The sequence below is a fragment of the Falco biarmicus genome, chromosome Z, assembly GCF_023638135.1.
Source record: "Falco biarmicus isolate bFalBia1 chromosome Z, bFalBia1.pri, whole genome shotgun sequence".
Taxonomy (NCBI): Eukaryota; Metazoa; Chordata; class Aves; order Falconiformes; family Falconidae; genus Falco; species Falco biarmicus.
Window position 1 is genome coordinate 13903248 of NC_079311.1, and position 24335 is coordinate 13927582.

Here is a 24335-nt window from a genome sequence, read left to right on the forward strand (position 1 = left end):
CTGACTTCATGCCTGAGCCTGCTTTAGGCAGGGAGTCAGGCTGGAGACTTCCTTGCTGGCCTGAATTGTCTAACGATGCTCTAAACTTATTTTTTTTAAAAAAAAAAATCATAATAAAAGTGAAAGCTGTATTTTAAAACTGTTTATTTTTATTAAAGTCAAAGACTACTCTTAATTCGCTAATCGTAATGAAGTTTAAAGGAACTTAAATACAGGCATTCATTATGCAGTTCTTCTATATCTATTTACCCCTCAGTTATGTGTCTAAAATCCCACCCATCCTTTTAGCCAAATCAAAACATTTTCCCTCCTTTCTCTCTCTGTGCTTCTGGCCCTTTTCATCTATCTTCCTACATCATTTAATACATACCTATCTCTGTCCCTCAAACCTGATTATCAGAGATTTTTTGAAAGCCTTCTTTATAGTCCTGCATTCTAGAAAGGTTTTTAGTATGTCTGCCTACCTTATTATCTCTCCTTTCATCTCTTCAGAATACCTGTATTTTCCCACTTTCCAATATGATAATTTATTTCTTATTCCTACTGCCGTGATTTTTTTACATGTCACTTACTCAACACATTTGTTGAGTTTGTGTAAAAATGTATTTATGAAATAAAGGTACATTGTACAATATCACTTACTCAATTTAAAAAAAAATAATCTTAGATTGTGGATCATAAATATACGGCTTCCTTAGATATAACTTCTGTGTGGTTTGATAATATCCGGAAGGTGCTGTAGAGGGAGCCTATTTTTAAACACACAACATGCCTTACAACATAAAGAAGAGAGTGCAAAAGCGGTATTGTTTTAGACCAAAAACATTGCACATAGCACATTGTTTAGGTAGTCCAAAATACTGTAGTGGTTGGAATTCCATTTTTAAAAGTGAGGTTTTCCATCGTTGTTCTTCCATTTTGCTACAATAAACACACTTAAAAAGAAAATAGAGGCAGAAGCATCTACTGATAAACTATACAGCCTGCCTAAGCAATACCTTGTTGTACACCCCATGGAAGATTGTCTACAGTGAAGATATGAGTAAATATACAGTCACACTGTTTTGAAGATACAAAGAACGTCACATAACTGCAGTTGCACTTTGGGAAAATTAGCAGCTTTATTGTCTTAGGGGAGGGGGGGGGCATGCAAATGTCCCATGCATGGATGGAGATGTAACACAAGGCTTTAACTGTATTGCTGCCTCTCATCTTTTAATGATGGCACCATGCATTAGCGTATCAGTACCACAGAGGATCACTAACTTCCTAAAGCTAGCAGGCAGGGTAACTATCCTGACTAAGATCAGCCTTACCTCCAAAGCCTAGCGTTATTACACTATTTGCCCCACTGGGTTAATTTTCCTGTTACTACTGTTTTCACTAAAGTAAGGGAATATTACAACTAGAAGTGCTTGCAAATCTGGAATTAATGGTACCTTCCACTCCTCTGATAATCCTGCTGTTCTTACCCGCTGTAGGAGACATAGAACAGTGTGTAATCTTATGTACCATATGTTATGAAACACTAAGGCGCTTACACATGGCAAGAAGTGCTCCTCACCATATGAAATTTTGCAATGCTGTGCTGAGCAGAATAGAGGCTGGGTTTTCTTGAATGTTCCTGAAACTGATCTGTTCCCTTCTGACCGCAATGGAACGCCAGATATTAGAGAAAAAAAAACCTCTGAGCTTGTCACCAGATTCAACACTTCTTTTACTTTAGAGGTTTAATATGTATTAATTGATTTTATGGTATGTGTCGATAAAGAAAGACACACCTACCAGTGTTGGTTAGTGCAAATCCAAGCTTTGACCGTGCACAACATGCCATGCTTATGGTTGCTGTTTTGGAATGTAGCTCAAAAAATGTTATCTAAAACGTGGGATAATTTACACCATAAATACACAGATGACAGCACTGCTAATTCCTACAGAGGAATTCTAATGCCAGGGTATCTTTCTTTCTTAACTGGCTGGAGGTGTTTTTGCATGTTTCTCTTTCTGCCCCTCGCCTTGCAGGGGATGAAAGTGATTGCTTTCATAGTATTCAGTGGCCTAAAGTATCCTGAAGATGTTGTAAGCTTGTAGAAGTTGAAGAAGGATTGAGCATGCTCTGGCACACCACAATATATGGTTTAGGGTACCCATGCAGGCCTAAATCCACATAATAATAATTCTGGGTACTCCAACATTTGAGAAGTTGTCCCTTGCCTTGTAGAGGACAGTGCAAGTTGTGTAGCTGCAGGGAAAATTTTTTCTGCTCTTAAAAGCCCAAATGGGAAATCTTTGGCAACTCTCTTCGGGTAATATTGCTTCCTAGGATTTAACACTTTAGAAAGGTGGAGGAGAGATAAGGTCAACACCTATGCGGAGTCAGATGTTAGGCTGGGCTGGAGCTTTGTACGTTAAAGGGATAGAATAGTATGTATGTCGACACCTGCAGGAAGCAGTCTGTGAAAGAGGTTGCTCAGCCAGAGACTGATTCACTAGCCCAGTCTTCAGTATTGTGCCTCTCTTCCACAACCTTTATAGTCATAAATGAACATGTATGAGGCAGTTGTAAGAATGGGAGGCCAGTGAGTACTTCATTAGGGTGTGTGCTTCTATGCTATGCATTTCTGGCTACAATGCATTCTGCAGGAATTGGTTTTTATTTAAGCAATTCATCCACATTTTAATGAAGCTACATAGGAGACACACAGTTAAGACTCTGTTCTTTCAAAAATTTAAAGGTCATCCACTTCCACATAGAAGACATGAGACTACAAGGCTGTTGATCTGTGTGCACTTCCTATTCAAGTGTGATTGAATGGGCTGTAACATCACCTCAGGTGAAGCAGTCTTGGGGTTTTTTTTAATGAGGGCAGTAGCGTAAAAGTTAAGTTTCTGCTCTGTGCCAGACAACTCAGTGTAAGACTTTGGAAGAGTCATTTGGGAAAAGTCATCTCCAGAAAAGATCAAAATTTCTCCAAAGATGGGGCAGTTCAGTATGTCATTTAATTGCTCTGAATATCAATATCACTATCAATTTCTCTTCTTCCAGACTTTTTCTTAAGATTGTTTTCTGCTAAACCTGAAGGTAACAGCAGATTGGCAGACATCTAAGCTGGGGGACTGAGACAGAGGATTTTTCCTTATTTTCTTGTTTAAGTAAGTACATATATGGTGTGATCTCACTACATGTTCCTACTTCACCACCCCTTCCCCTTCTGTTGCTTTTTATCCCTACTTTTGGTACTTTGATTTAAATTAAGTGGCAGTACCAAAAGTTTATGTGTGCATGGGAAGAGATCTTTCTAAGGGTTTTGGTATAACAGTCCTTGACCTGTCAAATCCAAGAAGACTTAGGTATCTTGTTGGCTTTGTGAAACTTGTCCCAATTTTCCAAAGATTTCCAGACCCCAATGTTTTTATATATGTATGATAAGATGTGTGTATATATGTTCGTATATCCAACTAAACCCTGTTGGGTTTACTGATCACTCCTGTAAACACAAAGGCAATAACACAAAAGGGACATTGACTGACACATTCTAGCAGTGCAGGCTATGTTTGAGACAGGGTGAAAATAAGACAAAAAATATTCTGAATTATATAGTTACCATTAAGTGACCATATTTTGCATTAATTAGGGCACTTCACAGTGGATTCTGAAACTTAACATGACTGGAGTTTACATGTCAACTCAGAACTATTCATTTAAATTGTCAAAATTTTTGGTTAAACAAGAGCTTATCTTAGTGCACTTTTAATCACAGACCTTTAAGCAAAATATTTGTCTATTTCTTTTCTTAGAAAGCACCAAGATTCATGTGCTTATCTTTCCCTCTCTCCCCAATTTCCTTCCTGCTTTCTCTCTCATCCCCTTGTGTTTTATTCTTTTCTTCATTTTCAAGTAGTTTAAAACAGCTGAGGCTTGAAACACCTTGAAGTATTAATTTACAATCACTATTTATATTATCAATGAATCAGAACTAGCAGTATGAAAAGAAAATTTCAATTTAATGACTTATAATCTTACATTTATATATATATATATAAAATCTTATATTGTTCTTGGGAGGAGTCAAAACATATATTCAGCAATGTGATCACACTGCTGAATATCTGATGTTCTGACATTGAAACGCCAGGTAAAGAAAATATGGCTAGTACAAAGAAATATATTAAGAGCATATCTAAGCAAAGATGTCATATTTCTTGAAACAACTTTTAAGTAACATTTTCAATGTTGCTTTAAGAAATAGAATATGAAAACTGTAATGTAAAATTTATTTAAATTTTATATTTTTCTAATTAAATATACAACTAATATAAACTCTATTCCCTTAATAACTTCAATTAAAAAAAAAATAAGTGGAGGAAAAAAGCATTCTTTTCCCAGAAAAATATTTTCAAACCTTATAATCATATATGATCATAAACTACACAGTTCCAGTAGGCTTGCAAATTCCAGTGGGGCTCACACCTTAACTAAGAGGAAAATTTGCTAAGTCAATCCTTAGTTTTCATTAAAAGTATGTGGTTCATAAAGAGTTTAGTACAATCAGGACTTGAGAATTTTACTGAGGTCATCTCAAGAAGGAAGAGCAAAGGATGAAAATTTCAGGTGCTAAGGTCCAGGGATGGTATGCAACTCTCTGTTATATTAGACAGGCCTTTTATATGATACCAGTTGAATCTTGCTGCAGCTGTAAAGTTATATCAATATTAACATGAAAAATATAGTACATGTATGCCATATCATTGGGATTCAATATAAAAATATCCAAGTACACATGCTAAATCAAATAGTAAGTACAGTAGTTATTACATGAGTCCCAAAGTCAGTAATCACTCTAGACGTTTTAACAAAACCATGGTCTTCAACAAAAACAAAAGAGAAGGGGAAACATCCTTCCTCCATTCTGAAGTCATATTCTGTATTAGTGCAGCATTGCTAATAACTCCACCACAACATAGACCACATACTGTAAGGGGAGCTGATGTAGTTCTGCTCATGACAAAATGGACATCAGAAATTATTGTTTCCTTCACAGGAGGTGATTTTGCACTGCTGGCTGTGGCTGTACATTTGGCATTTCAGAATATAAATGACCTTCAAAGAACTCCATGTTTCTTTCAGACTGTTCTGAATAAATCTACTTATAGCAATTTACTTAAGCTTTCGAAATCCACAGTTCAGTGGTAAGTGGTTTTAAAGTTGTCCAAGTGAGTTCTTTCAACAAATGTTAAACAAAAGTTAAACAAGACTGGACCTAGTGTACTGACACCTAAGGAACACCATTCAGTAAACTTTCTTCTCCTGATTGACTTTTGCCAGAACCTCATTGCTCATCCTTACAGGTCTCCTGTCCCCTTTGCTTGATTTCTTACTCATAGTGATGCACTGATTTTGAGCTTGGAGGAAGAGATGCTTGAAAATTAGCCAGCTTTCTTGGTCCCCCTGACCTCCTAGAGTCCTAACCCATGGGGATTCCTCCAAGCAGATCCTTGAAGAGGCCAGAATTAGCTCTCTTGAAATCCAGGGTTGCAATCCTGCTTATCGCCCCACTTCCTCCAGGCAGGATCCTGAACTCCACCAACTCTTGGTTACTGCAGCCAAGGATGCCCCCCAACCTCCACATCCCCAGCCAGCCCTTCTTTGTGAGTACAAGGTCCAAATGCTCATATATGCTGTGCTTTTGCATTATCATTTCATTTAACAGAAACAATGAGGCCTGGAATTTTTAAATCCATTTTAGGGACTCGGGCACTTAAGAATTTTTAGACTTATTAGAAAACAAGTCTTCAATCAGACATCCAGGTCTTGGAAAGTTTTTTTTTTTTTTACTTATAGTTTCAGAGAAGCATTTTACAAAATAAGAAAAAGTTATCTCTTATTTTGGTGGTTTTCTTTCATTAAAAGGCTAATCAGAAAAATTCCAATATGTCAGAAACCAGAAATTTCCAACAAAATTCAAGCCCAGACTGCAGCACACAAAATAAGACTTTGGTTCTGGTTGTGTTCGCTATAGCTCAGATTCAGCAAATTCCAAAATCCTCTGTTTAAATGCCTTTGCAACATAATTTTAGTGCAGTTCAGTATGATGTTAGATGTTTTGCTGCATCATGGATTACTAGAGCTGGAAAAATTACCCAAGTAAAATTCCTTGTTATTATGACCGGCAGATTCTGGCAAAAGAAGCCCTAATTCATGAAATATAAAAGTAATTCACCTAGCCATTGGGTTCTGCATTGGTACTGTTTTATAACTTTCTTCCATTCTCTGTAACTTTTCATTAGAAATATAGAAATATTACTAAACATTGTTATATGAAAGTTTGTGAAAAATAGGGCATAAGTTTTAATACATATTCATATTTTTTCAGTCTTTGAACGTCAGGTTTTATATTAGCAATGGATTTCAGTAAGAATGATGAAATTTTAACATCCCTTTCATTCTGATAACTTTAATAAAGTGTTACAGAATAATGTAGTGAAGTTTTTTTCTCCTTCTTCATAACACTGGAAAAGAAACTTCTACTGAAATGCTAAAATATTTTTTTAAGTATTTTCTACCAGCCTCTATTTATCATTGGTCTTATGGGGATTCAATTCTTTGCACAGAAGTATTATTGTTTTGATATATTGAGCTGGTATCATGGCAGTTTCTACATTCACTGTTCATCACTGTTCTATTTAATAGGAATGATCTCACTTTTGTAATGAATCCAAGATTAAATCTAACCTTTAATCTGTTACCCAAAATTCAGTGATTCTGAGTAAAATACATTGAGAATGAAACATTAACAGAATTGGCAGTGAGAAAAATGTCATCAAGGGAAAACAATATTCACTTAAATGTGATCAGTTTTAAACATTAATGCATATGAATACAAGCTTGTGGGTTTTGGTGGGGTTTTTTTGGCCTCCCTTTCCACACACATTGTGCACGTTTCATACAATGTTGGAAGACTCCTATATAACTGCAGGTAAACTTAATTTTTAACAAAAAAATTGTTAATAGTGGAGAAACTAATCTACATGAAAAAATTTTAAATCTGCTAACTCAACAAAATATTCACAAGGTGAAAATAAGCCCACCGTCTTTCAGTGTAGGAAGGCAACTTCTGGCAAATGAAAGTAAAAATCAATTTTAAAATAAAGCACATATTCCGTAATCCATTTAGGTCTTTTGTAACAGCAGCCACTATGGGAAATTCACCACAAATAAAATGTAATCAGGGTTGCAAAGGGATAGTTACAGGCTGTTACTGATGTGTGTTCAGTGAAGCAAAGTACCTTCTCAGCAAGTCAGGTCTTCCACTAGTGTAAATCAGCTGATCACCAGTGATGAAGATGGTTACATAAATGTAATAATTAAAAACTAAACTCGGTTTTAAAAACACTTTAGTTGACAAAAATAGCTTCAGAAGAAGACAACTGTGATACTTATCCCTGTGTGTGAATAATCTGGATGCTTTTCCTGGCTGAAATAAGGGGAGTTAGAGTGATTTACACTAGCTGAGGACCTCACCTGCAGTGTTTAGTGGGACACCCAACCATGCAGCCCAGAATCCAAGGCTTCAGCGAGAGACTAGCACTGGCAAAAGTGATTTAAATATGTAAGGAGATTAAATGTGTATTTAAATACAATTTTTCCATCATGATACCAGTTTTTGTGCCTAAAGGGTCTTAAAGCCAAGAAGAATACTTATACACAAGTTCCATTGCCTTAGTATGAAACACAGATTGTCACCTTTTCAAGCTGCTTAAACTTGCTTAAAATATTTTCCTGGCTAAGGTTAATTTTAACTGGTGGCACTCTGTGGTGCTTTTTGGGTACTGTTTATTTCTAGAATAAAACCCACAAATAGATATATGTTCTGTGATTTGAATTAAATCCCATGTAAAATGAGATCTAGTTTTTGTGAGGGTTTTTTGCCTTTACTTTTGCCTAGCTGCCAGAATTCCTGTTTCTACACTTTAACTTTGCAGTTGTTTGGGCCTTCTGTTCCCTATCATACTTACAATTATCCTATTGAATTCTGTGCTTGTTGGCATACATGTCATGAATATGTGTGCATTCGTGAGCCTCTGATCCTGTGTAGCTACTCTTGCTAAGAAAAGCAAATCCCACAGAGAGAACAAAGAACTGATCTCAAGGTAAAAGCACAAAACAGCAGTTTGCTGTCTTTAAACCATGGCCAGCCTGTGGCTAGAAGTACAGCAGATGTGCCTAGCAGATTGTGATCAAGTTCCTGAAGCAATGAAAACCTATTAACAGAGAATAGACAGGTACACAGAAGAAACCAACAACATCATTCTGTCCCACTAACACTCTTACTCTCCTGTACATAACAGATGCACTTCTCCATCCTTACTACTGTGGCCAACCTGGATTCCCTCTATAGATGCCCTGGGAAATGTACTACGTTTAGTCTCAGCAAGTCTAAGGATTATTTTTTTCATAGTTATCTTCAAAATATATGTAGAATAAACAGTGCATACACAAAATACACAATCACAGTTTACATTCTGTCTTCAGGCAAACAGGAATAGGTCCACTTAATTTCTAATCTCTATTTTGAAATGGGATCTGACAGCTAGCCTCCTAGTTTGCCATTTCTAGCAACATTTTGCAAAATCTGGGTTACCTTTGTAGCAGCGCAACAGCAAGGAATAACTTTCAGTTCGAGGTGTTGACTCTGATATGGTGATTTTTCTTTCAAAATACACATCTTCTTGAATCAAATAATTGCCTTTTGTAGAGAATTAAAGCAAAAAAGAGATTAATACCTATTTTATTTTTCTGTCCCTTTATAAAGGGACAAAAGAAAAGGTATATGTGTATAAATGTATGAGAACAGGCATAGGAATATAATTTACTTTTTTCTTTGGAAAATTCAAGTAATTTCTCTATAAGCTGACGGAATGACCAAATGCCTTGCTCAAACAGAAATACATTTTCATGGCATATGCTCAGTGTAGATATAATACATATATACATAAATAATATGTATTTAGTTATCTTCTAAGCATATGTACAGTGCTCTTCACATTGCTGAGACAGGCTGAATCAATAGTGTATTACAGTAACTGTGCTGTTAATAGAGATTATCCTTCCCGCTAAATCCTGTTGTCGTTGTCACTAAGAAATTCTGAAAGGCTATGGTGAACAGCAGGAGCTGAATTAGAGAAAAAAAATAAAAATCAGCCTAGCTCAAAGCTAGTAGTACAGGGAAAATTATTGTCCTGAGATTTAACCTCATCTTTGTACACCTGCAGGATCTGAATAATTTAAGTGAAGCCCTGTTCTCTGGATTTGTTAGGGGTTTTTTTGTATTTTTTTCTTTTTTGGTTATTCTTTACAGTGGACCTTTAAAGTTTCACCCATCACTGGTGTAACTATATAGATGTACAGGTCCATGACTCTCCCATCCTATGCAAATCACTGTGTAGAAAGTGCACAGAGAGACAGTTATTGTGGAAGAATTCAAATTTTCAAGGGAAAACTGGGGAATTTCCATTATGCTCAAGCAAATTTAACCAAACGAAAGCATTGCCTAAGTAATGTTTGAATAGTGTATAAATTAAACGATGAAAACATCTAGTCACTCATTTTAATTGCTAAAATGCCTCAAGGGTGTTGCATTAGATGAAGAAGGGTCCATGGAAGGATCATAATATCTCTCATGGGCAATACTGATAGCTAAGAATACAGCAGCAATTCCTTTTACACCTCACAAAGGAACAAAGTTCAGATAGAGATACAACAAATAAACTGTTCTTTATGTTGATGAGAAGATTGTAAAAGTCAAAGATGTTCATGGTTCACAGATGTACATTACCTGAAGTGGAGAAAATTACTTATAATGTGAATCTCAGGTTTGCATTTCCTCTTAGCTGGAGCAAAAAGCTGTGGTTCAAACACGGGTCTAATGATATTCTAAGAAGCAGTAGCAATAATTGTTTTCCTTTTGATGTATAGCTGCAGCAGCAAAAGAAGAACTGATTTCTATTAATTGCTTGTTAAAAAGCTGCTGTGTAGGCTTTTTTGTCTTTACAGCTATCTGGTTTAAGATGAACATAAAAAGTAGCAGAAAGTTATTAAAACGAAAACATGTTGAAAGATGCAAGTACCTTAAAATGTAAAAATGCGGTGGTGGACATTAAATAGAAATTTCTAGAAGTAGGTAACTTAACACAGGACATTATTGTACTAGGTCAAACAGAGCAAGGATTTATAAAAAGGACATTTTTAGCACAGCTTCCTGTAAAGGCTATGGACAACACTGAATCAGGTTAATATTTATAATGGGATCACTGTAAGAAGAAATTTCATCAAATAGATTTGTGGGCCCAGACACAAAAGAAAAATGTTTACTTATTATTGATCTATAGATAGCGTATGTGTGATTAAATCTGGATGATAAGACATCACCCTCAGTTACGCTTTAACAAGATCCTCTTCACTAAAAAGTATCACACTCTTACTTTAGTAAAATTATCACTGACTCATCCCATAGCATAATTCAGCCAAAAAAGAACGCACAGCCAAAAACGTGTTCTCATAATCTTTTGAAGTCAGAGTGTGGCATTCACATAGAGAAATACATCTGTTGGGAGAAATGTGGGAACAAATACACATCAGTCTGTGAAGCACTATCATCACACCCTGTGACATGATTGCTGAAATCTGTCAAAAATCGAGCTATGTTTCCTCCCATTTAAAGGCGGATGATAAGATTACAAGGAAAATTTTTTGTGTACTAACTTTAAAGGAATTGACCTGTATTTACTACAAAGGAGAAAAACTGTAAATTATAAAGCCTAGATATCTTGCATCTGCAAAACTTTGCAATTCTATCGCAGCATTTACAACAGAAAGTAACGAGTCATATTGTCCACATCTGCTTTATGAGTTTCAGAGCCTATTTTGTCTGATTGCTTTGCTATTACTTGCATTGTCTGTCCTAGCAGGGATGATGAAGAGCTTCAGCAGCTCAAGGGCCTGTCTGAATGGTCATGTTCCAATCAGAAAGCTTGATCTGGGCTTACCAGAAATCCCATACGGGTGTATTTTTCCTTTCTATAAGCATGGTGTCACAACAGTTTTCTGCAATTTCCTCTGCTCTTAAGGAGACTCAGAAAAGGTATTTGTTGCCTGATTTTGGAATACTGTATGGTGTAAGGGAATCTGGGAATAAATGTCAGAGCAAAGCCCATAAATTCCAGGAATCCCAGGATGAGCAAACTGAGTAAGTATTTGGATACCTTGTATGGGTGTAAAATGGATGTGTCGCTGTGGTATTACTCAGTGGCCTTCCACAGAGCGCAGGAATACCTGTCAGCATAGATGTATGTTCAATGAGAAAGCTTGGATTGCAGTCTTTCTGACTAGTTTGCTTAGAGTTTATAAAATTCACAGTGGTATGTTATTATTGCTGAGATCCATCACAGTGAAAGATGCCTCTGCTCTAACAGCTGTGGTGATGTAAAACATTTGCAGAATGAACCACAGGAGCAAGACATGAAAACAGTACAAGAGTGGACATAGCCTCATACAGAGCTGCAGTGAGGTGGGACTGGGGGAAGCCCCAGGCAATTACTTGATTAGAGTTGTTGTGTTGGTCATGCCTACTTCAAGATGCACTTTAATAGCCAATACTTGCTAAAGACGCCTGGTCAGGGACTAGGAAATTCTTACTCTTTTCCTAAACCTGCTACGGACTTGCTGAGCAACAGCAGGAGGTCCTCTCATCTCCCTGTACACCAGTTTCCCGCCCACAAATTGGAGGTCACATTTCCATAATTCACAATGGCATTGTAAAGACAAACTCATCAGTATTTGTGAGACCCTTGAATACTGCAGTTCTGAATTTCCTAGTACAAAATCAAAGCACAAGATCTGTTTTTCCATCCGCTGCCTTATTTGAGGTATAACAGCTGTGATGCATCTCATCTAGTGAAGTAAGAATACAGTTCACAAAAGGTTTGCAACCACCCAAGGCTGTGAAGAACAAATCTCTATTATTTATGTGCTTTTCTCTTTTTGCATACAATAGCTTTCAAGGTTTAATGGCTGATAAAAACAAGCAATTGCATGTCACTTACATTGTGTGATAGGGGATTAATTTATGCTGTTTAAACAAAGTTTTCACTGTTTCTGAGATACTTCCTCTTCTCCTATCTTCCTGTCTCTCAGAGGAGTATTTGCTTTTGTCAGGAGTCAAAACAGAAAGATGAAAAATGAGAAGACATTACTTTTAAGTACATGATATGTCAGAAGAGATTACTTGTACAACACAGGAGGTACTGAGGCAAGAGACTGGAATTGTCAGCCCCACACCAACAGAAAAACCATGGGCAGAAAGGCAACTAGTAATCACACATCCTGAGTGAGTTAAATTGCTTTACGCATAGACACAACACATGCCAATTGGGGCAGTTTAAAAGCAGGACCAAAGATAAAAGTCATAAAGTGAAAGTGACAGTAAGCAAATCAAATTCTCTTGTGATCTTTACAGTATGCTTAACTACTAGAGAGATGTGGGTAATGAATTATCCATGGTTTTAAAGTAGCTGTAGGTTATTGAGCTGACTACTTTTAGAGCCTATCTGGCCCACTTAAGTGTCTGACAATAATATGGACCAAATGTAATACTAGTTTTCTGGAACTCTCATCATTTCCTGGTCACTCTCCAGCTGTTGTGTTTAAAAGACACTATTGTAATCCCTTGCTACTATATCCAGCTGCATCAACTGCAAGGCAAGTATTGCACTTTAAAATGTCATATTTAGACCACCACTTAGGTTAACTCTAAGACAGGTTCTGTATCTAGAATCAACAGGGAATCCTACAGTGGAAGATGCAGCAAAATTTTATATTGTTATTTTAAAATATGATGGGTTTCTTTTGTACTAGTATTATTCTCAGTTTTAAGCTATTTCTTACTGTGGTTGCCACTTGTTTACACAAGGTCTTCTATTCAAACCCCATTTAGACATAGAAATACCAATGAACCAAGCCCCAGATCAGGACTATTTGTCTAATTTGCATATTAGTTCTCTACCCTGAAATGTGGAGCTGTTCAATAGAAAAGGCATCAGATGTGATCTGTCATTGGCTTGGTTTTATGAAAGAAATTTAAGACATGTTTCGATATTAAACTTAAGCCCTCCCTCACACACTCCCTCTTTTCTTTTTTTCTACTGAATGGGGATGGGTAAAAATTGAAAGCTCATTTTTAAAACTCCTAAACACTACATTTGAGTTCTAAGGACATCTCAGAACAGGTTTTCCTATTAGGTCCTAACTAATTTGCTGATTATCATATGTCTTTGATGATGCCAAACCAAGCTCTATGCAATATTATGCAGAGAAGTTCTCATATAGAAAAACAAACATTTTCTTTTTGTCCATAGCCATCTGTTATTTTAAAACCCGTACTGAAACAGAAGTATAGAAACTCTACAGCTGTTAGAAAGCATGTCACCTTGTCATTTAATGATACTGGTAATTAATACTACTAATACTATGCCATGGATGTGTTTTGGGATGAAAACCCATGGCATCAGAGTCCTATGCTTGAAGCATGCTTTCATGTAGTTTAGAATTTTCTAACAAAGACAAAAAAAAAAAAAAAAAAAAAAAAAAAAGGAAAGAAAAAGAAAAGGATAGTCTAGAAGTAATTTTCAGGGGAAAAGGTTTTATTACGATTTTCCTTCTCCCATTTTTTTTATGTTTTGAAATCTTCATGAGGGCTTCACCCTTTTGCACCGGAAAAATACTAAGCTGAAAAGGTACATTGCAGTTTCCTGCTACTTATAGTCCAAAGCAGTTCACAGACAGGAAAAAATGCCCATGAAATGTGAATGTGATTTTCTATGCTCTGGAGAAATTAAAAATAAATTCAAACCAAGCACACTCTGGAGTTTGAGAGACATAATTTCCAATGTTTGCGGACTTCTGAGATCCAGTGAGTCAAACGTGGAGCATGGAGAAGAAGAAAAGAGAAAGCAGCAAGGTTAACCACTCACAAATTAAATCTTCTTGGCAAAACTGATCGGGATGAGCCAATATAGTACATGAGCATTTTGTTTGGTTTAATACATGCAAACTAAAGGCACTAGGAATTAAGACTCACATTTAAAACGGAAATCAATAATTCGTGGCCATTTTAGCCCAAAGGGCAAGGAAGGTACTTCAGAAACAGTGTTTGAGTCAGATGGCTTCGTAAGGGTAAAGTATCACCCTCAAAGAAACCAAACTGTGGCTGATCATTTGATGTCAGGAACAGGCACAATGCAAAAGGCAAGTCTCCTCAACTAGCAAATCAAGACTCCCTCATGATGCTCTTTCCAAACCGTACACTAATACCTGTCACCCATTATTTCTTCAAGGTCTGTTTCCCAGCAACAAGAAATACTTGCCTGCAGAATAGCAACTCTACATCTGCTGATAAAGATCACACTCGTCTGAGGGACAGATAGTATTTCTCTAAGAAATGGAATTTTCCCCTCTGTACAACATTCATGAGCCCTTCTTTTGTGCTAAGTAGGCACAGACTGAGCATCAAAGACACAGACCTGCAAAGGAGCCAGAGAACACCAGAAATTGTATCCGGCAGACTTTCATCCATGACGTTGTAAAGTCTGATCAAAGGGCACAGAAATAGTTAAGGCAGCATAAAGCTAATAATAAGTGTCTGTAGATTTTACCCTTCTTCCCTGCACCCTGTACTTCTCTGTCCCCAAACACAGTGACATAAATTAACAGAATGGTTAGAGAAGACATAATGGTTTCACAATTGTTTTTTTAACTTTTTAATCAGCGTATTAAGATGAAATAAACACATACCTTTTTATTATTTATGATTATCTAGTACATTATATCAAGTATGAAGATCATTATTTCTCTGTAGCCATTTTTAAGTACAGCAAAGGAAAATAAAACCCTTAAAGTGGAAGAAGAAAAAGAAATTATCCCAAATAATCTTATCTGTATCTTAAATAACGCAATTCAGCATTCAGCTCCATTAATCTCCACTTTTAAAAGTCACATTAACATTCAAAACATGTCACAGAGCAGTGCATCTCTATAAGCAATGCTGTTATTCTATCAACACATTTGCAGTCTCAGAAGACAAACAACTAGAGAAAAGACAGTTTTCTTCAGCTTAAAACTTTTGGATGCAATACACTCACTCTGGTATTTCATGAGATGAAAAAACAAGCTGTTTTTAAAACAAGTATGGTTTTATATCTGTAACGTCTGAAAGAAAAATTTGAGTGGGACATAGGAAAAATAGCTCATTGACATTTAAGTGAAACTGGATGCCAAAATTCATTTAAGCACTGCTTTATAATCAGGCCCTTATTACCTGATCCAAAAACTAACAGTGAATATGTCTATCACTGCTGTACAGACTGACAAGAAAACATGGGCCAAACTTTGCAAACTTTGTGGCAGGAATTTCAGCCAAGAATTTGATCAGAAAGCCATTAGATTGCTGCAGGTTTTAATAATAAGCAAGGGTTAAGGTACTTCTATTTATTTGCAAATCTGTCAGTGGATCACTTAATTCTCTTCTCACAAAAGTCAGCTTAAGGATGATGTATTTATCAAGCTCCCGTAACAGAATCAAAAAAGAGTCAATACAGAGAAGTTACAGTTCAGAAACATCCTTTCTTTTTTCCAGGTGTGGGATAGTTGAGTACTGTTGCATATCACTGTTTTTTGTGCAGATATTTCCCCCTTTTTTATGCATACAGATATTTTACTGAATAAAATCTTATACATGTATCCACTAGATTTCAGGTCATCTCTTATGTTTCAGAAAAAAACCTTTTTTTTTTTTTTTTTTTTCCCAGTCAGAAGTCCAAAAATGTGATTGAACCAAGCCCCCATACTGTATTACAGATACCTTCATTACACTGAACCTGTTAGCTGCTGCAATGTCCTGTGACCTGTCTTAAAGTCTTACAAGAATTAAAATTAACAAACAATTAACTTCTCCAATCGTCTGTATGCTTCAGACTTTAAATAAGGAATAAATCGGGGGGGGGGGGAGGGGGGACACACACACAAACAAATGAAAAACTTGAGCAAATAACCTTTAGATATCTTCTCAATGAAAAGGCAGAGAACAGCATCTAGTCTTAGAAACCCATTAAAGAGCAGCTGAGTGCTAGCTGCTTGCATGTAAGCAGAGTTTACAGAGGAACAGTACCCATATTGCTAATTTGCGTGGTGAATGGTTATGTACTTAACGGCTGGTTTGAGCTTCTCTGCCAAGGTGGATTCTATAGTTATTGCTAACCAGTGAACAGCTTTTGCATTAATATATCTGAGACTAAGAAGCACCTGGGGGAATCTTCTGACCTAGCAATGATAAAATTGCAGCTGTGAAAATGTGTGGATAGCAGCCCACGTGATATTTCAACGTGTGAAATGGCATGTGTGCATGTGCATAGGGGCAGGACACATGTCTCTAAGGGTACATGTGCGTCTTCAGCTGAGGTGCCCACAGACATATTTGAAACATATTGGTTTAAAGGATAAATATGCCACAAGACAATGACTTACCATCCACTTTCTTCTGCAGGCTATTGCTGTATGAAATTCAATTGTTTTCAAAATTTGCTTTTTTATCTTGCTTGTCTTGTTTTGTCTTTGTTTGGGTATATTTTCCTGTTCATGCTGCTTCAGTGATGTTATGAATTATGCTATTGTTTCAAAAGACACTTCAACAAAAAGTAAAACACCACCTGCCAAGACCTGTTGTTCCTGTAGTTTGGTTTACAATTATATGACAATATGCTGGGTGGGATGGGGACACAGACATGGACACGATGACATGATGACACATGACATGGATGACACAATAACTCTTTCCTGTTTCTAGAAATACTGTTTGTTTTTGCAAAATTATACTGTTAGAAAGTTATTGTACTTTTGAGAAGTTTTTTGTTCCAGATAACATGTGCAAAGACCTTTTCTTTTTTTCTTTTCTTTTTTACTTACATACCACCTCTTTCAGCACCCTCTTGACCCATATTAAACTTATGAACCACTCTGAGACTAACTATTGCTGCCTGACTTTTTCTTCCATCTCTTAATGGAGATGACACCTTTCTATCATACAGAAATGCTTTGTTCTTTGTCTAGCAAATGTCCTTCATGTTTTGTTTTAGCATTTCTTCACTTAATATTAGGTTCATATTTTCTTTCTAATGACACATGAAGTCTTTGCAATTCTCTCCACTTTTGATGTAGAAGTTTACCACATCTTTTAAATAAGTAATGAATAATGAAAAATGTAAATGAAAAATGTAAATGTAACATGATAAAGATCACCATTTCTTCATTTCAGGTTGATAGTAATTAATTGATAATTTTCTCTGCCTAGTTTTTCACATAGTTGTCCACCAATTCTAAAACAATTGCTTTGGGATCATAAATTTCCCTGTTACATAAGATTCTTACTTGAGTACCAAATAGTCATCTCATTAGCTAAATCAGCTATTCCGTAACAGAAGAAAACCAGATTGGTTAGACAAGATTTGTGTTGACAAATCCTTGTTGTAAGTTTTTTACTGTCTTGTTATTCTCCAGATTTTACACTTTCAGAAGAAGAAATATTTCATTGTCTTGGATTCCTCACTTGAGTGACCTGTGTCTGGCAGCTCTTCTCAGTCAATTGTCCTCTCAACAGTACATGTTCTTATTCCCCATTTTATGGGACTACTTTATATATTCTGCAGCTTAATGATTTAAACTAAATGATCTAATGATTCTGCAGCTTAAAAAGAAGGGCGATATACTTTCATTACCTCATTAATGTTTTATAAGTTCTAAAAATAAATTAGTTTAATGAATTCAGTGTTTTTCTTTGAAACCACAAATGTCATATAGTCATTCTAGGTTTGGGATTTTTTATTTGTTTGTTTGCTGTTTGTTTAGTAAATTGAGACCTAATATTTGCCCTTAAATTGCTCCTGTGCAGGACCTGAGCATCATACGCTGAGAGGTACATGACAAGGTCCGGCTCAGGTTGCCAGTGTTCAAATCCATGATACATGGCCATTAGGGGTTTTTTTCTTACTAAGACAGCAACACTTCCTCTGACATCATCAGTTCAATGTGCAAGATTTAAAGAACAGACCCACTGCAGAAAGTTTGGTTCTTCTGCCACATTTTTATTCACCTTTCCTATGATCAAAGACAAGATGCAATGGTAGAAACAGATTCATACACAAGCATTCATGTGTTCCAAAGTTATTTTTCCTTTTTAACATTTGCTTACAACCTTGTAAGACTGACAGGTCTATCATCTATAGTATTATTAGCAGCACCCAAGAAACAGCGGATGACTGAATATACCAAAGAGACTTACTTGAAAGTCAACAGATTTAAGACCTACATACTAAAGACCATAACTGGTGATGGCATTTGACAGTGTGCTAGTAGTTTGAACTCATTAAGTGCCACTGTGGTATCACTCTTTTTCCTCTCAACATCTACCTGTCATGTTGCAAGAAGTGTTCCTTATTCAGGTAGAAATTATCTTAATCACTTAGATTTGAAGTGACTGTGCAATAGTAGACCACAATCAGTCACTTTTTTATGTCAGTATTATTGCCATCTTTACCAATGTAAATCATCAATATTACTAATAAATAAAATCCTTTACCATTCAGGTTGTATCTTCTTTTCTGTAAGCAATCTGAACAGCCAGGAAATAATACCAGGGTGGGAATACTGTTCATGTTTACAAAGAGTATTTGTCAAGCATTTTTTACATGACCACAGAATATGCTATGCATCACGATAGGACATTATGTGAAATCTGAAGGAGATTAGGGAGATACAGGAGAAAATCACATTGACTCTGGAGATCTTGTCTTCCATGGTGTAAAAAATACGTATCAAAAATCAAATTACGTAATAAAGTCTATTAGATGGAGAGTTCCTCTTTCTTTTATTTTTATCCTCAGCTTTCAGCATTCAGACCAGTGACAACTTTTCTTGAATTAGAACCTGATAGGAAAAAGGGTGGAGCTTCCATATCTGGCCCAAATTAATAAAAATTCCAATTTCTGTATCATGTTAATCCAGTTTTGAAAGTCATTAATGCTTTGTATATCGGCCCTTTATATCTTCTCATTTTTTAAAACCGTAAAGAGCAATTTGGACTCACACTGAATCTCAGCGCTTTGAATTTTACCTTTTACAGCAATAATAAAACATAACCATTCAGGTTAACTGAATACATAATAGCTAAAATAAGTAAATCAGTGTAAGCAAGCAAGTTTAACCTAGTTTTATACTGCATCTTCAGCTATTTCTGGTGGCATACAGAACCTAAACCTTCACTAAGCAGTGGCACAATAAACATTGATATTTTTAATTATTTAAAAGGTTCACTATAAAGAAGAAAAACTTGTGGAGATTGACTTCATAAAAAATAAGATTGGGAAAAAGAGACAGTTGAGATCAGAAGAATGCATACCATGGTATTTAGCATCACACATGGCAGAAGTTAAAAAGCTCTACAGATCTTTATTTGGTCTAAGAAGAATATAACTACATTTCAAAACATTCCATTAGTTTCAGGGCAAATTTTAAATCTGGGCCTTCAGCAGAAAAGATTCAGAAACAGAGTCCACTTAAGATGTGTATTCCAAGTGATCTGAAGTAAAGTAATATAGTGTTCCAAACATAGGGGCAGAGGACAGTATTAAAAAAGACCATCTCTGATGTTCAAAAAACCAGTCTGTCTATGAAATAATTTTGCATAACTTTGTTATCATTTTATAAAAAAAAATGTATCCAAATTGGCAAAATTTAAAGCTGTAAAAAGTGACAGAATATTGAAACCTAAACATTGGTCTTAATGTAGTAAAGCTTAAAACAGGAAGTCACATGTAAAGACTGCTGATCTCTGTTCCATGCCAGAAAACTAGAGGACGGGTAATCACTAGTTCTGAAACTCTTGTCAATTCAGAATGAAGGGGGAGCATAAATAAAACTAAACTTCTGCCATTTTTAAGAAAAAGCTGAAAGCTACTCCAATACACACTCCTGAGCAAGAACTGAACAGTGAAAAAGAAAGAAGAAAGTGAGGCAGAAGAAAACAGATTTGATTTGATTTTGTGACTCATCTCTGCATAAACATTACTGCAAGATTACTGAAAGGATACTCCATGCTGATGGTCAAAAAATTGAATACCTACAACAAAGGCTGGCATGAAAGATTCAGCTTTTCCTCCTCGCCATCTCTCAGTTTCCCATATGCAAAAATCCAATCCTGATGTGCAGATTTTACAGCCAATAAGTAAGGTAATTACCAAGGTGTCTCATACAGGCCTTCAAATGAAGCAGCAGCTCTTCTAGCAAATGCCTTTGCCTTTTCTCCATGCCTAGGAGCCAAGAAGGAGAGGAGGACAGCCTGACACCACTGGTCATGACTGATATCTGCTTAATGAGGTTAATCCACAGGTACCAGTTTTCCTTATAAAACAGGGACACCATGATCACTTCAGATGCTTGTAGATTAATTAGCTTTTCCTACAGGGCCTGGAGGAGGAAAGGCCACGAGATCCACAACAGCAGTGCCGCAGTCCAGCAGCAGTGTGAGATTCCATCCAATACTTACGAACCCTTCTGACTCTTAAATTTACAGCCCCAAAGTTAGATTGTTTGAATCCCTTCCAAAGTAATTTATTTCTCTTAGATATTTATCAGCTCCAAGTAGTCTTGTTACCCATATAAAAGGCTAAGCTTTTTTAAAAAATTCTGACAAATTCTTATGCTCATTAACCTCTCAGGACAATCTTTTCTAGTTTTAAAAGTAACGCAATAAATTACACCTATCTTTCAATCTACCATCTGTTTGGTAGGTAAGTATGATGAGTTCCAAGATTATTTCAAAAGAAATGAGATGATACTAAGTGCATACAATAAATACTAATCTCTATGTGCATGATAACTTTCTGTATGTGCCTGAGCATGAATCTTCTTAACTCTGCTTCTTAGTCTGTCCTCTTTTTTCTTTCCTATAGACTGTATGGGTTTGATACATTAATCCGTTAATTAGTACACATTTACTGTGCTGTGTAGCAGATGAAAGCCCAAATATCTGCATAAAATTGTAGGGAAAAAATCTAATAGTAATGGCAGATAAAAGCAACAGTTGTAGGAATAGTACATTTCCTCACCATCAAGTTTACTGATGCTCTGCTACACATGTGGACCTCTACAAAAATTTCCGCTAGATTTACCCACTTCAAAATTACAAAGGTCACAGCATTATTCATGTCTAACCTGCTGCTTAACACAGGCTATTCAGTTTCAGCCAACAGTTTCCACATTATGCCCACAATTTCTGGTTGTGTTTCATGGACAAGTAACTGTCTTGTCACATTGAATGCTTATTATTTACAAAATATAAAGAGCTTAATCACTTTCTCAGGAAGAGGGCTTTTGAACTGGTTTTAAATAGCTTCTGTTAACTATTGAGATCAAGCTATTCCAATTAATTGTTTGCAAGCATTTTGTTCATTTTCACTGCAGGATGAAGCAGAGTGCATAAATTTAGTTTTAATTTAACACTGTTCTAAAAAGTCTATGCAACTCCATCAGAGCTGTGTCTATTTTAAAACACTACTGTATACATGCAAAAGAATTAAGTTACAATTCTATTTCCAAATTGAACTATAAATTCTATGGACACACACATGCATAGCTACCAAGATAATGTTCAAACAGGATTTAGTTTACTACAACATAGAACAGAAATATCTGTTCCTAACTGTAGACACAAAGGAAGTGTTTCAAAGTGGTTCCACTCATGTCCATCTCGCAGCTGCAGTCAGAAATGCTTAATATAACACCATATGAATTCAGTAACTTTCAGGGATCAGAACTGAAAACTCACACAGATTCCTCCATGTAACCTGGAAAGCTACGGTGAGTAATTTTTAGGGTGCCAGGTAGGATTCTTACTGTGCCATCATTATTATTATTATTTATGGCAAGGCTGGACTGGATTTACCTTAGTAGAAGTCAAAACAGTTCTGCAGTTATTTACCATTTCAAGAAGACCCAGATCAAATATCTAAAAATGCTGATCAAACAGAGAAAAAGCACTATCAATCTATGGCTGGTTAGTTGTAGCTACTACAGGAAGTTTCTTATAATACCCTGCCATGCAAAGCAGGGAAATTCTGTCATAATCCTTTTCCTCTCAGTTGGTGAACTCCTTTCTAGCCACTACAAAATCCTTTCGCTGTCATAAATTAAATGAGTGTAAAAACTATGTAAAGATTTTATTTTATTTTTTTTTTTTACTTTTTAGCTAATCACATTCAATAACAGATAATTTTTTGAAGTAAGAATTGGACAGAGGTATTGAAGGTGCTACCCAGTTCATCCCAATACCCTTTCTATGGTTTTAATTCAGACCTTTTGACTTTGCTTCTCATTGACATATAAATAAAAGGACATAACCATATTTTCTGAATTGTTTCATTTATGTTGTAAAGGCTATACAAAAAAGAAACAAAATTAAGAAAGATTGTAAAAAAAGTTTAGCAAGAAATAAAAAGGATGGATGAAATTATATAAAACATAAATTACAGATCTGTGGTGACTGATAGGAAATCTGACTCATTGTACAATGAGTTGCAAGTTGATCTAACACCAACAACACAATGATAGTCTATTCCTTACTTCAGACAGAATTAAAAATTCTTCATAGTTTTTTTTTAGTTACGGATAGACTTAATTTGCTTATGTTGTTTTACTGTGGTTGTCATTTACTTTTCTGCCTACTCTTATTTCAAGTTCCCACCTGTAAATAATCCCACTGATACTGTGAAAAGTACTATTCAAAATCTCCTGTCTTCCATCTTTTGCTTGCAAAGACCTTAAGCATCCATGTAAGCAGTGCAGAAAATTGATCTTAAATTACTAAATCAAATTAAAAAAAAAGCTTTTCTTATGAGTTTCTCAATTCTTTCTGGGTTCAACTGGTCAGAAAATAAGATGCTGTGGACAATCACTGTGACTTGTACTAACCTGGATTAACTGAAGAAGAGTAGAGGGAAAAGCTGTGGTGCAATTGATTAGAGCAAGACTTAAATATCTAGAAGTAAATGGTTACTAGCTCATGGGAACAGGTATAAGCATATGACAGACTTTTCTGTAATTGTTACCCATCTATGTTAACACATTTAGATCACATTTTTTATGATACCTTACAGCTGTGCACCCATTCATGTCAGGTTGAGGAACCTATGTATTAGCCCAAATAACCAAATTCCTTTTTATGATTTCATGTCTGGGTGGCTGAACTATGAACTGATGTTTCAGTCTTTTCTTTCTTGATCAGTACCTGAGGTCTTGGAAAGACATTTAGAACAATATTCTTAAAGTACAATGAAGAGAGCAAGGAAGTCTTGTCAATCTGAAGAATAAGAAGAGTTCCTCTCCATTAAGGAATCAAGAAATATGGAGATGGGTATTTATTTCTGTGGATTTAAAAGGCAGTCATGTTCCTTTGCTACCATTGAAGATGTTTTTTATTATTAATATGCATCATTTATACATTCTTCTGCAAAAATGAATTCAGGTGAGTTTTATTTTAAAGTCTGTGTCTGACATAGGTGATTCCTTTTACGGGTTTCAGTCACAGCATCTCTTCCTGATCCTAACAATTCTTTCCAAGCAACACTCACACCCATGGTTGAGACTATGCTATTATTATTCACCGCAATAGCATTTAGAAGTCGGGCCAGAAGCACATGCAGTCAAACGTGGTGCAATCCTATTGTTGAAAGACTATGACTGTGCGTGATACTCAGTAGCCAGCTGCAGCAAGGTCAGGGACAATGTGGCTTCATTCTCTTATCCTCATGCTGCCCCCTCTGGGTGCTGTTAGTTTTAACTTCTCATTTTTCTGTAGACACACATATTCAATTTTGCATGCTTAATATAGCTACTGCTATCAAGTAGCTATTTTAAACTATTTTCTGAAGACCTTATCATTTGTTATGATCTTCTTTTTCACCAAGTGGCTAGTTTTTTTTCATTTTAATTTGAAAACCAGAATAGCTGAAGCTGAACATATAAATACTATCAGTCAATGCTGTCACCAGCTTCCTTGGAAAACTAACCATAACACAATTCTGTTGTATTTTTGCCATGTTTAAGCAAAACTTAACAAGTGTTCTTTATTGCTTACATCACTTTCCTCTTCCTCAGGTGTTAACAAATCCATGAAACTAAATAGATCAACTACCAAGATCCAGAAAACAGCACAATAGATAAAAGTTTAAGAAGT